Here is a 10,327-nt window from a genome sequence, read left to right on the forward strand (position 1 = left end):
CACAGAGTGAGCAGCTCGTACTACTACTACTCCATCCCATGCTGCCGACTGCTGCGCCTCTGGTGGCCATCCTTTTCAGTTAGCATCGCACGAGCAGACGTGATATTTTTCTTTCTGTGTTTTTTGTGCCCTTTCGTTGGATTTATCTATAATGGAGCGTGCAGCTATTGCAGCAGCTAAGTTAAGTACTCAGTATTTATGGTTAGTTGGTTTTTTCCGGCCCTCGGTCAGTATTTGCCGTTTTTTAGGTATAAATACGAACTCGGGGTCGGAAGCATGGCAGCATGGTTCTGCCGCGTGGTGGGTTCGTTCTCGGTCTCCCATACCTAGAACATCCCATTCTCTATGTACGCTCTATATTTATTATCAGTTTTACTTAGGGTACTGTCTTACTCAGGTTTGTCATGCATGCATGTCTTTTACCTTATGTAGGCTTCTTCTTTCCAGACCCTAGTCCAGGCTCTTAGTATCGGCCTCTGACTAGCTTTGAGTGGTAGACTTTCCTTCGGGTTAGTCGTACACTCCTGGATTTTTTCTCCTACTTTATTGTTTTCTTTCTTTTATTTTATTTTATTATACCATGTATTTTGTTATGGTTAGGTTAGTTAGGCGTCTGGCTTAGCCTAGGTCCTGGCTCCTTGAGCCTATGCTACCGCTCATCAGTTCGGTTGCTTCCCTATAGCATCTCTCTGATCAGTCGGTTTTGGCCCAATGGGTCTCTGTGCTACCGCTTTTCAGTTCAGTTGCTTCCCGATAGCATCTCTCTGATCAGTTGGTTGGTCCTAGGTTTAGTTGTCTTATTTTAGCCTTACCGTCTCGTGGTCACTACGCGATCGCGAGACAGCCAGACGCCTGCCCAGCCCATCCCTCCCCCTCCTCCCGCTCTTCCATAGAGTCGGGGGAGGGTGGGGCGGTCTGCCCACGCTCGCTCCACATACCCGAGCATGCCTCCCTCTCTCCCCCCAGGCGGAGGGGCCAGGGAGACGGGACAGACCCAGACTGGACGCGACCTCTCCGGTTTTTCGGTCCGGCCCGGTGGTGATGTGATGGGGGGTACTGGCCTTTCCCCCCATCCGTTGCTTCCTTGTCGCTCCGGTTCGCTCGAGCCTGTATGTCTCCTCGCTCTTCCCGACCTTGCTAGGTCTCCTTTCATGATCGGAGTCCTGGCATCCAGCGGGAAGTTGTTAGTCCACCCAGTAGGGTGGACCGGAACATACAGTGGGTCCCTGCTAACCTTACCGTATTGCTGAGTTACTACACTCCGCTACGCACTGGACTTGCTCCGGTTCGTTTGAGTTTTAGGTTTAAGCGTTATTAGATTAACTATAAGTTTATCTTAAGTACCTTAAACCTTTTCCCCCCTCCCTTACATGTTTTACCGGATATCTCCGGGATCATAGCCTATTCAGGCGGGGCAGGGGGGGGTTATGCCCAAATTTTTTCCGAGCTCCGGCATGCAACGGAGTTCTTCTGTCCTTTAGCCTGTAAGTGTTATCTTTAAGATACTCATGTGTCTTCCCACTTACAGGCCACCAACTGTGAGCATCCGGGATGCGCCGCCACACTTCAGGGACCCATTGTGGTACCAACGAAAGTTTGCACCCGGTCCCATTGCTCCAATGCGCGACTCTGCACGGGGACATCCAGGTCTGGTACCATGAGACGTGTACCATATGTTACGATCTGGTGAGCCAGCTTTTAGAAGGGGTGAGTATTCCATCTCCGGTAGCTGCTCCGCTTCTGTTTTAGTGCTTAAGTTTTCATCATCCACTTTAACTTAAGGCATCTAAGTTTAAGTTACATTTAAGTTTTAGTTTAAGTGATTCTTAAATCTAACCTACGCCCTCTCTTCCAGGCGCCGGCAGTGAAGGATACCGCACTGGCAACCCTGCGGGCCTGGGTCGGCGGTTTTGGGAAGAACGCCGCCAAGGGTATGCCCTACATCTTAGAGAAGCGGTTGGCGCTGTTAATCTTCCCCGGAGGCAAGGCGACAGGATACGTCGACCCAGTAGAGGCGGCCCCTACTATCGCCTTCATCCAACAACAGCTGGCTGCCTCATTAACTGATCAAGACCAGGATATCTCCACAGAAGTCGCGACTTTAGATATTAATGTAGAACCTATGGTAGTGTAGACGACCTGTTGGTCGAGGTAAGTAGGGTGGACACCCAAGGGTCACCCTTGGGTGTGACTGTTTCTTCTACTCCTGCAACCTCTCCATCCTTCCAAGGATTTACAGGTGATGAATTATATACTCCTCCTGACGCTTCGGTTAGACCTAAGGTCAAGGGTCAAGCAGTGAAATCCTTGTCTAAGACGTCGTCGTCGTCTAAGAAGTCGACTTCGGCGTCATCCTCCTCACGTAATCTCTCCGGCTGCGAATCCCGGAGCAGACAGGTCTAAAGCTTCTAGCTCCGGCTCTAAGTCCTCGAGGAGTAAATCCTCCAGAGAGAGATCTCGCACCCCGGCAGAGTCACCAGTTCCGCTACCCTTGGTTCCGATTCAGAGCCACCCATCCACCTCCGCAGCAGCTCCGGCCTTGGACTCCAATGCTGGCCTGTTGCAACAGGTGGGCGACCTGGTTGGGTCCCTAAAGAGTAGCATGGAGCAAATGATCTCTCGTCTGTCGGATAGGATTACTTCCCAAGACTCTATTATAGCCGGACTGAGAGAAGCCCCCCTAGCCTCTCCTCCACTTCCCAATACGAGCGGAACTCAGCTTCCTCCGTATGACTCGCTACCTCCGTTCTCGATGAACAATCCATGGAGAGTAGCGTCATACGCCCCCTTCCAAGACGGTCTCATTTCCATACCGGAATTCGGAACTCGAAGGATAGAGGACTTCGAGTTCTTCCCGGAAGACCTCCAGCCTCCGTTCATAGGCTACGCAAAGCTTACAAAGCTTTCAGCCCATGTTCGGGCGGGATGATAGGGTACCTAAGGAGACAGTCCTCTATTCACGAGACCAGGCTCAGAGAGAATGGCTCAGATGTTTAGAGGACATGGATTGTTCCAATACCAGGATACAACCTTTCAAGAGTCCCTTTACCATTTTCACAATGGATGAGAGTACCCCGCTCCCGTTCCTGACAAAGATCACGAGGTCTACCATCCCAGCGGCCCAGAAGGGGGAACCCATGCCTCAATTGAAGGAAGCAGATCCCACATCTCCGTTGCTCCCTTCAGCCGGAGAATTGTGGGAGGACTTGCCAAACACCTTCTCAGCTGGCAAACTCAAACCGGACTGTGCTATGGAGCAGTTTGGTGAAAAGCTACCCAGGCTCCCAGATAGCCTTATTCAGGCTGAATTTGACGCAAAATCGCGACTAGCCAGATCAATTAACTCTATGGCTATGTCCGAGGTAGCAACCATAGCTTATGGCTCAGAGCCGCTTTTTAAGCTCATGACCAAAGCACTGACTCAAACGGTACAGTCGGATATGTTTGAGTTTGCCACTGCTAGAATGAATTGTTTAGGAAGCATGTCATACCAAGAGGCAACCATTCGACATGAGCCGAATAGGTTGCTCTCGTCTAACATCTGGGGAGCAGATCTCTTCCCAGAAGCTATGGTGAAGGAAGTCCAGTCAGAGGCTACGAGGCTTAACCAGAGCCTTAAGGACCGTTGGGGCCTTACAGCTAAGAGGAGACAAGACCTAACTCCTAAAGGTAAGGGACAGAAGAAACCTAGGCGTTTCCACCCTTACCAGAAAAAGCAGCCACGCTTTCCTCAGCAAGTTCCAGCGGTGCCCTTAGTGCAAACAGCCCAACCTTCCACCTCTAAGGCTCAATCACAGCCAATTTATGTGATATCCCCTCAGCCTCAGCCCTCCACCTCTTACGCCATCTCTCCAGCTTACAATCAAGCCTTCGAGAGTCAAGCTTCACAGAAGTATGACCGCTCGGGTAAGGGAGGCAGAGGTAAACGTTCCTTTCGTGGGAGAGGATCGGGAGGCCCCTTTAACAGGGGAAAGCACTTCAGAGGAGGCCGAGGCGGTTACCAGAACCAATGAAGAACTTCAGGTAGGAGGGAGGCTGTTTCACTTTCGCCATCGGTGGAACTTCAGCAAATGGGCTCAGAGCATAGTGTCAAAAGGCCTGGGTTGGAGCTGGTTGACGAACCCACCTCCATCCAGACCTTTCCGTCAACTTCCTTCCAAAGAATTGACAGAGTACGCAGAAGACCTCCTTCAGAAAGGAGCTATAGCGAGAGTCAAGAGATTAAAATTTCAAGGTCGCTTGTTCAGCGTGCCAAAGAAAGACTCACAAAAAAGAAGGGTAATCTTAGACTTGTCCCGCTTAAAACTTAGCCCATCCGCTGCGACAAGTTCAAGATGCTCACACATCTCACAGGTGCGGGACCTTACTTCCCCGTGGGGCAGTCACCACCTCTATCGATCTTACAGACGCCTACTATCATATCCCTATTGCAAGACACCTTTGTCCCGTATCTGGGTTTCAGGATAGGAGACCAGGCATTCTCCTTCAAGGTAGTTCCCTTCGGACTCAACGTGGCACCCAGGGTGTTCACGAAACTAGCGGAAGCAGTAGTGCAACAACTCAGATCACAAGGGATTATGGTAGTAGCGTATCTCGACGATTGGTTGATCTGGGCTTCAACAGTCGAGGAATGCAACAGAGCCACACTGAAAGTGATTCAGTTCCTGGAATATCTAGGCTTCAAGATAAACAGGACCAAGTCAAGACTCACTCCAGAGTCAGTCTTTCAGTGGCTGGGCATTCAATGGAATCTATCCTCCCATACTCTGTCGATTCCATCAACCAAAAGGAAAGAAATAGCGAAGTCAGTCAAACAATTTCTAAGTCACAAAACTGGCGTCAAGGAGAGCTCAGGAGAGGATCCTGGGTTCTCTCCAGTTTGCTTCAGTGACGAACGTCTTAATGAAAGCCAAACTGAAGGACCTAACCAGAATCTGGCGCTCACGAGCAAATGTCAGGTCCAGGGACAAACTATCCTCAGTCCCTCTGATTCTAAAGAATCGTCTTCGGCCGTGGGCGAAAGTCAAGAATTTGTCAGTGTCAGTACCTCTTCAGTTCCCTCCACCAGGGATTACCATCCACACAGACGCGTCCTTAAGCGGCTGGGGAGGGTATTCCCAGGTTCAAAAGGTTCAAGGGACTTGGTCACCCCAGTTCAGTCAGTTCCATATAAACGTACTGGAGGCAATGGCAGTGTTCTTGACTCTAAAAAGATTACGCCCACTCCCAGTACTTCCCACATAAAGCTAGTTCTGGACAGCGCAGTGGTAGTACATTGTATAAACAGAGGAGGCTCCAAGTCACGTCATCTAAATCATGTGATGGTAGCCATCTTCTCCCTGGCAGACAAGTTCAGTTGGCATCTCTCTTCCACTCACATAGCGGGAGTGAGAAACGTCATAGCAGACGCGTTATCCCGATCAGTACCCCTAGAGTCGGAATGGTCACTGGACAACAGTTCGTTCCAATGGATCCTTCAAAGAGTCCCAGGGCTACAGGTGGATCTCTTCGCATCCCAAGCGAATCACAAACTCCCCTGTTATGTAGCCCCCAACCTGGACCCTCTGGCCTACGCCACAGACGCCTGGCTCTAGACTGGAACAACTGGAAGAAGATTTATGTCTTTCCCCAGTGAATCTTCTTATGAAAGTTTTAAACAAACTCAGGACGTTCAAGGGTCAAGTGGCTCTAGTAGCCCCAGACTGGCCGAAGAGCAACTGGTATCCCCTAATTCTGGAGCTGGGCCTTCGTCCTCTTCGGATACCCAATCCCAGGCTCTCCCAGTCAGTACAAACGAAGACTGTGTTCGCTTCCTCAGGGATTCTCAAAACCCTAACTTTATGGATTTCATGAAGTTTGCGGCAAAAAGGGATGCGAATATTGACCCTCAGAATATTCTCTTCTTGGAATCCGATAAAAGGGATTCAACTTTGAGACAGTATGATGCTGCTGTCAAAAAAGTTAGCAATCTTCTTGAGAGAATCTGATATCAGAATCATGACAGTTAATTCAGCTATATCCTTCTTCAGATCCTTATTTGAAAAAGGTTTAGCAGCTAGCACGATTACGACAAACAAGTCAGCCTTGAAAAAGATATTTCAATTTGGGTTCAACATAGACTTGACGGATTCCTACTTCTCGTCTATTCCTAAGGCATGTGCTAGGACTTAGACCTTCTGTAAGGCCTACGTCAGTTTCATGGTTCTTAAACGATGTTCTAAAACTGGCTTCAGAAACCGATAATGACACATGCTCGTTTATAATGCTCTTGAGGAAACCCTGTTTTTATTAAGCTTAGCTTCAGGAGCAAGAATTTCAGAACTGTCGGCTTTATCCAGAGATCCGGATCATATTCAATTCCTTTCCACAGGGGAAGTACTACTTTTCTCCGGAACGTAGCTTTTTAGCAAAGAATGAAGATCCTTTGATGAGGTGGGAACCTTGGAAGGTACTACCCCTTCCACAAGATGTATCTCTTTGCCCAGTTACAACCTTACGAGCCTTTCTGTCCAGGACCTCCTCATCCTCATCGGGTCCCCTCTGTTTAAGAGGGAAAAAGGTGGTACTTTATCCATTAGAGGCATCAGGCAGCAAATCCTGTACTTTATTAAGCAAGCCAATCTGACTCTTTCCCGAAAGCACATGATGTTAGAGGCAGTAGCCACCTCAATTAATTATTTCCAACACATGAACTTCGATGAGTTGAAAAAGGTATACGGATGGGAAATCGCCGACAGTGTTCAAACGCCATTACCTTGAAGTCCTTGGAAGCTCTGAAATTTTCAGCAGTAGCAGCGGGAAACATAGTTTCCCCTGACTCTAGTTTAATTTGTAGTAGAAGATTCAGTCCTCCTTTCTACCTGCTTCACCCACAGTTCGTCTATTCCTACCGTGTTCATTTACATTCACCTGGTGTCTTAGCTGCTTTTATGATGATGTAGTGGGTGCTCCTTAGTTTTTGCCAGGGACACTCACAGATGATTATGGATTTTGATCTCATGATGTTATCCCTTATTTTTATGCTAGGGGATACATCTCATTTATAATGGTTACGGGTTTTGTATATTAAGTCATATGCATTCCTTATATATTACATTTGATTACTTTAATTGCTATTATATTTTTGATACATGCCTGTACACAGATACTATTTTGTTACATGTAAGCCAATTTACCTCTGTACATATGTAAATTACCTTATGATAAGAAACATGTTTAGAATTAAGGGTAATTTAAGCATATTTCTATTTTGTATCACTGTGTATTTGTATCTTTTTAGCAATTATATTCTTTTTATATATTTACATTATTTTTTATTTGAGACCTATTCTGACTTATTTTATTACTTTTGTTTACAATCTTGTGCTATTTCTCTGGTACGATTTCGCGCAGCGACACGAGCTGAGCCCAGAAAAGGGATTTTGACGTAAGGAAAAATCTATTTCTGGGCGATTGGCTCGTGTCGCCAGCGAAATCCCACCCTACCCATCCCTTCGCCCAAGATTGTCTGCTAACTTCAGGATGGCCACCAGAGGCGCAGCAGTCGGCAGCATGGATGGAGTAGTAGTAGTACGAGCTGCTCACTCTGTGGGTCGGCTCTCCTCATGGAGGGTTTTTGTTGTGGGAGATTTCTATTGGTTTTTGGCTCGTGGTAGTGGTCTCACTCGCCTAGTGTTCATACCGACACCCTCTTGGAGGGTGAGCGAGTCAGTTGTACTGACCTTTTTCTTTATTTTATTTATTCTCTGGTATGTGTTAGTACATTTACCCTAGAAATAATAGATTAAAGGATATTTCGCTGGCGACACGAGCCAATCGCCCAGAAATAGATTTTTCCTTACGTCAAAATCCCTTAATTGGGGAACTTACAGCAGCAGTACTGCTCTAACAAACAAAATAATTCACATTTATGGGACCTTAACCCAATATGCAGTTGGGGAGTCTGCCCCTCTTGATATATAACAAAATCCAATAAGCAAAAAAAAAAAAAAAACTTTAATATAGATTACATAGTACAGTACCCATAAGACAAACTACTGTGGAGCCAAGTCGCATTACTCATATATACAAAGTAATTATACCTTATCCTAAGTGGTATCTTGTAATAATCGTTCAGTTTGAAAAATTAATTTTATTAACTTTCAGTTTCTAAGATATATCACAATAGACTACTGTACAGTTCAGCTAAACAAAAGCAAAGCCAATTCCAGTAGTTCTCCCTATCTATGCTTGGAAAATATGTTAAATACACAAAACGCTTACAGAATAGGAAAAAGACCATAATAATTCAGCAAAAGACTGTTTTTATACCTTCAGTTAACAATTTTTTTTATTCTGTAGTACAAACAACGTGTAGTTACATTTCTTGTAACAGATCACAGAGTTTCCAAGCACGTGCTCACACAATGAAACAAATTCCTTTCAAAAATTATTTAAAGGAACCATTTCTGTATGTCTGATACAGTAACGATTTACAGTAATAGGATTACTTCTTCTGCATTACAGGTACCATACTTATATACATGAAGTTACGTTATTTGGTATTATGTTATTCTACTACAACTCAATATTGAAGTGCCTTATTAAAGTCTATCACAAAATTACTGTTACCCAGATATTTACCACAAAAGTTGCCTCCTCAGACTTTTTTTAAGTTGTTTTTTAATGTTTCCGCGGAACTCCCAGTGGGATGTTGTCTGTCCCATTGCATTGTGAGTAATGATGGCTAGCATATTTGGAATATCTCTCGTTATATTCACTTTGAAGTGTGGCTACATGATCAATGCTTAACTTGATTGGTTCTTTATTTGCAAGTTTCAACAATTAGAATTGAGGTGCTGCTTGAAAAAACTGGCTTAATTTCGTAGTCATTGTTTGTTTGGTGCAGATGTATGGTATATCTTGTTCTTTGTATTTTTTTCTTTTTTTAGTGTTTCCTACAACATATTAGCAGTTTAAAGATAATATACTGGAACCGTTTACATCCTACAATTATGGGGGACCAGAGTTTCGGGTGGGGAAAATACAGCTTGAGTAAAGTGACATGGATGTATTCTTAACGTACCCATGACTGCCTCATGCAAGTTCTAATTCTGAATAATGTAAGAATGATTAAACATTTGCTACAGTTTTACTGTAGACTTTAATTGTATTCTGGAGTTGAAAACTCCACATTACATTTCTGTTGTTCAATTCGGTAGTAGATTAAGCGGGTTTTTCAAGTGGGAAAAAATAGAAGTGTGAATCCCTTTGAGGTATTGCAAATTCCACATGATACCTGCAAATTCTGATTGCGATTAAGGAAAGGTTTAGTGATGGTTTTTAAAGTCCAATCTCGCAATAGGTAAGTAATGCCCTGGTAACCTAAATTATGTTAGTGGTGGCCCTGTTGAGTATATGGCGTCTTACGTTGGGTTAGATTAGGTCACAATCCTGTTATCTATTTTAATTTACCGTGCTCTACTAGGTTAGGTTATGTGGGGAGGTCCAATGGAGCAAAATATTCAGCTAGGTATTTGCGATCTCAAGGTAAGTGGCTATCCTTTGGTGTATTGAGTCAATAAATCCTCCATGGATTCTGCCACTAAATGGCTAGGCACGATTTATAAATAGGCCTCCAATTCAAGCCACATGTGGCTGTAACAGTCTCCTGGTTAATACTATGGACAAATTGAAAATAGTAAATAACAATGTAAGAACCCAAAAACAGATTGGAAAGATAGACCTGGTAGAAAATTAGCTCTGAGATATAGACTGAATATCTCAGCTGTTACTGGATTTAGGTGCAAAGGGATTGGAAGTAGATAATGAGTAAATTTATTCAGGAAGAGCAAATGTAACTGACAGAGGGGTATTAGGTCCATCAAAAGGACATTATTAAACACAGTTGGATATCTCCAGATAGCAATCATAAATCTCATATGATAAAAGAACACACAATTCGTTATAACTACAAAACATGTCAGTCAACTATATATTTAGTCAATCGAAATGTATAAATGAATGGGTGAAATAAAATTAAAGTGGAAATAACACGAGAATCGTGAACTAAGCTAAGGTTGACGTAGGAGAGCAATTACAAAGACTACACTTCTGAGGCTCAACCTCGGGTCTTCTACTACTACTACTTTTTGTGCAGCAGCCTAATCAGGAAAATAAAGAGGAATTGATAGCTAATATGCTTTTATTTGCAGATCTACTGAGAGGGGAAGTCAACTATAGGAAAGAATTTGTAATAGAATTATGGTATTACAGAAAGAAAAAACTTTAACAGACAAAGTAAGAATAAAACAAGCAAGGGAGCCGTTTCAAAGACATTTCATGCCTG

This window comes from Macrobrachium nipponense, chromosome 4 (assembly GCF_015104395.2).
Source record: "Macrobrachium nipponense isolate FS-2020 chromosome 4, ASM1510439v2, whole genome shotgun sequence".
Lineage (NCBI taxonomy): Eukaryota > Metazoa > Arthropoda > Malacostraca > Decapoda > Palaemonidae > Macrobrachium > Macrobrachium nipponense.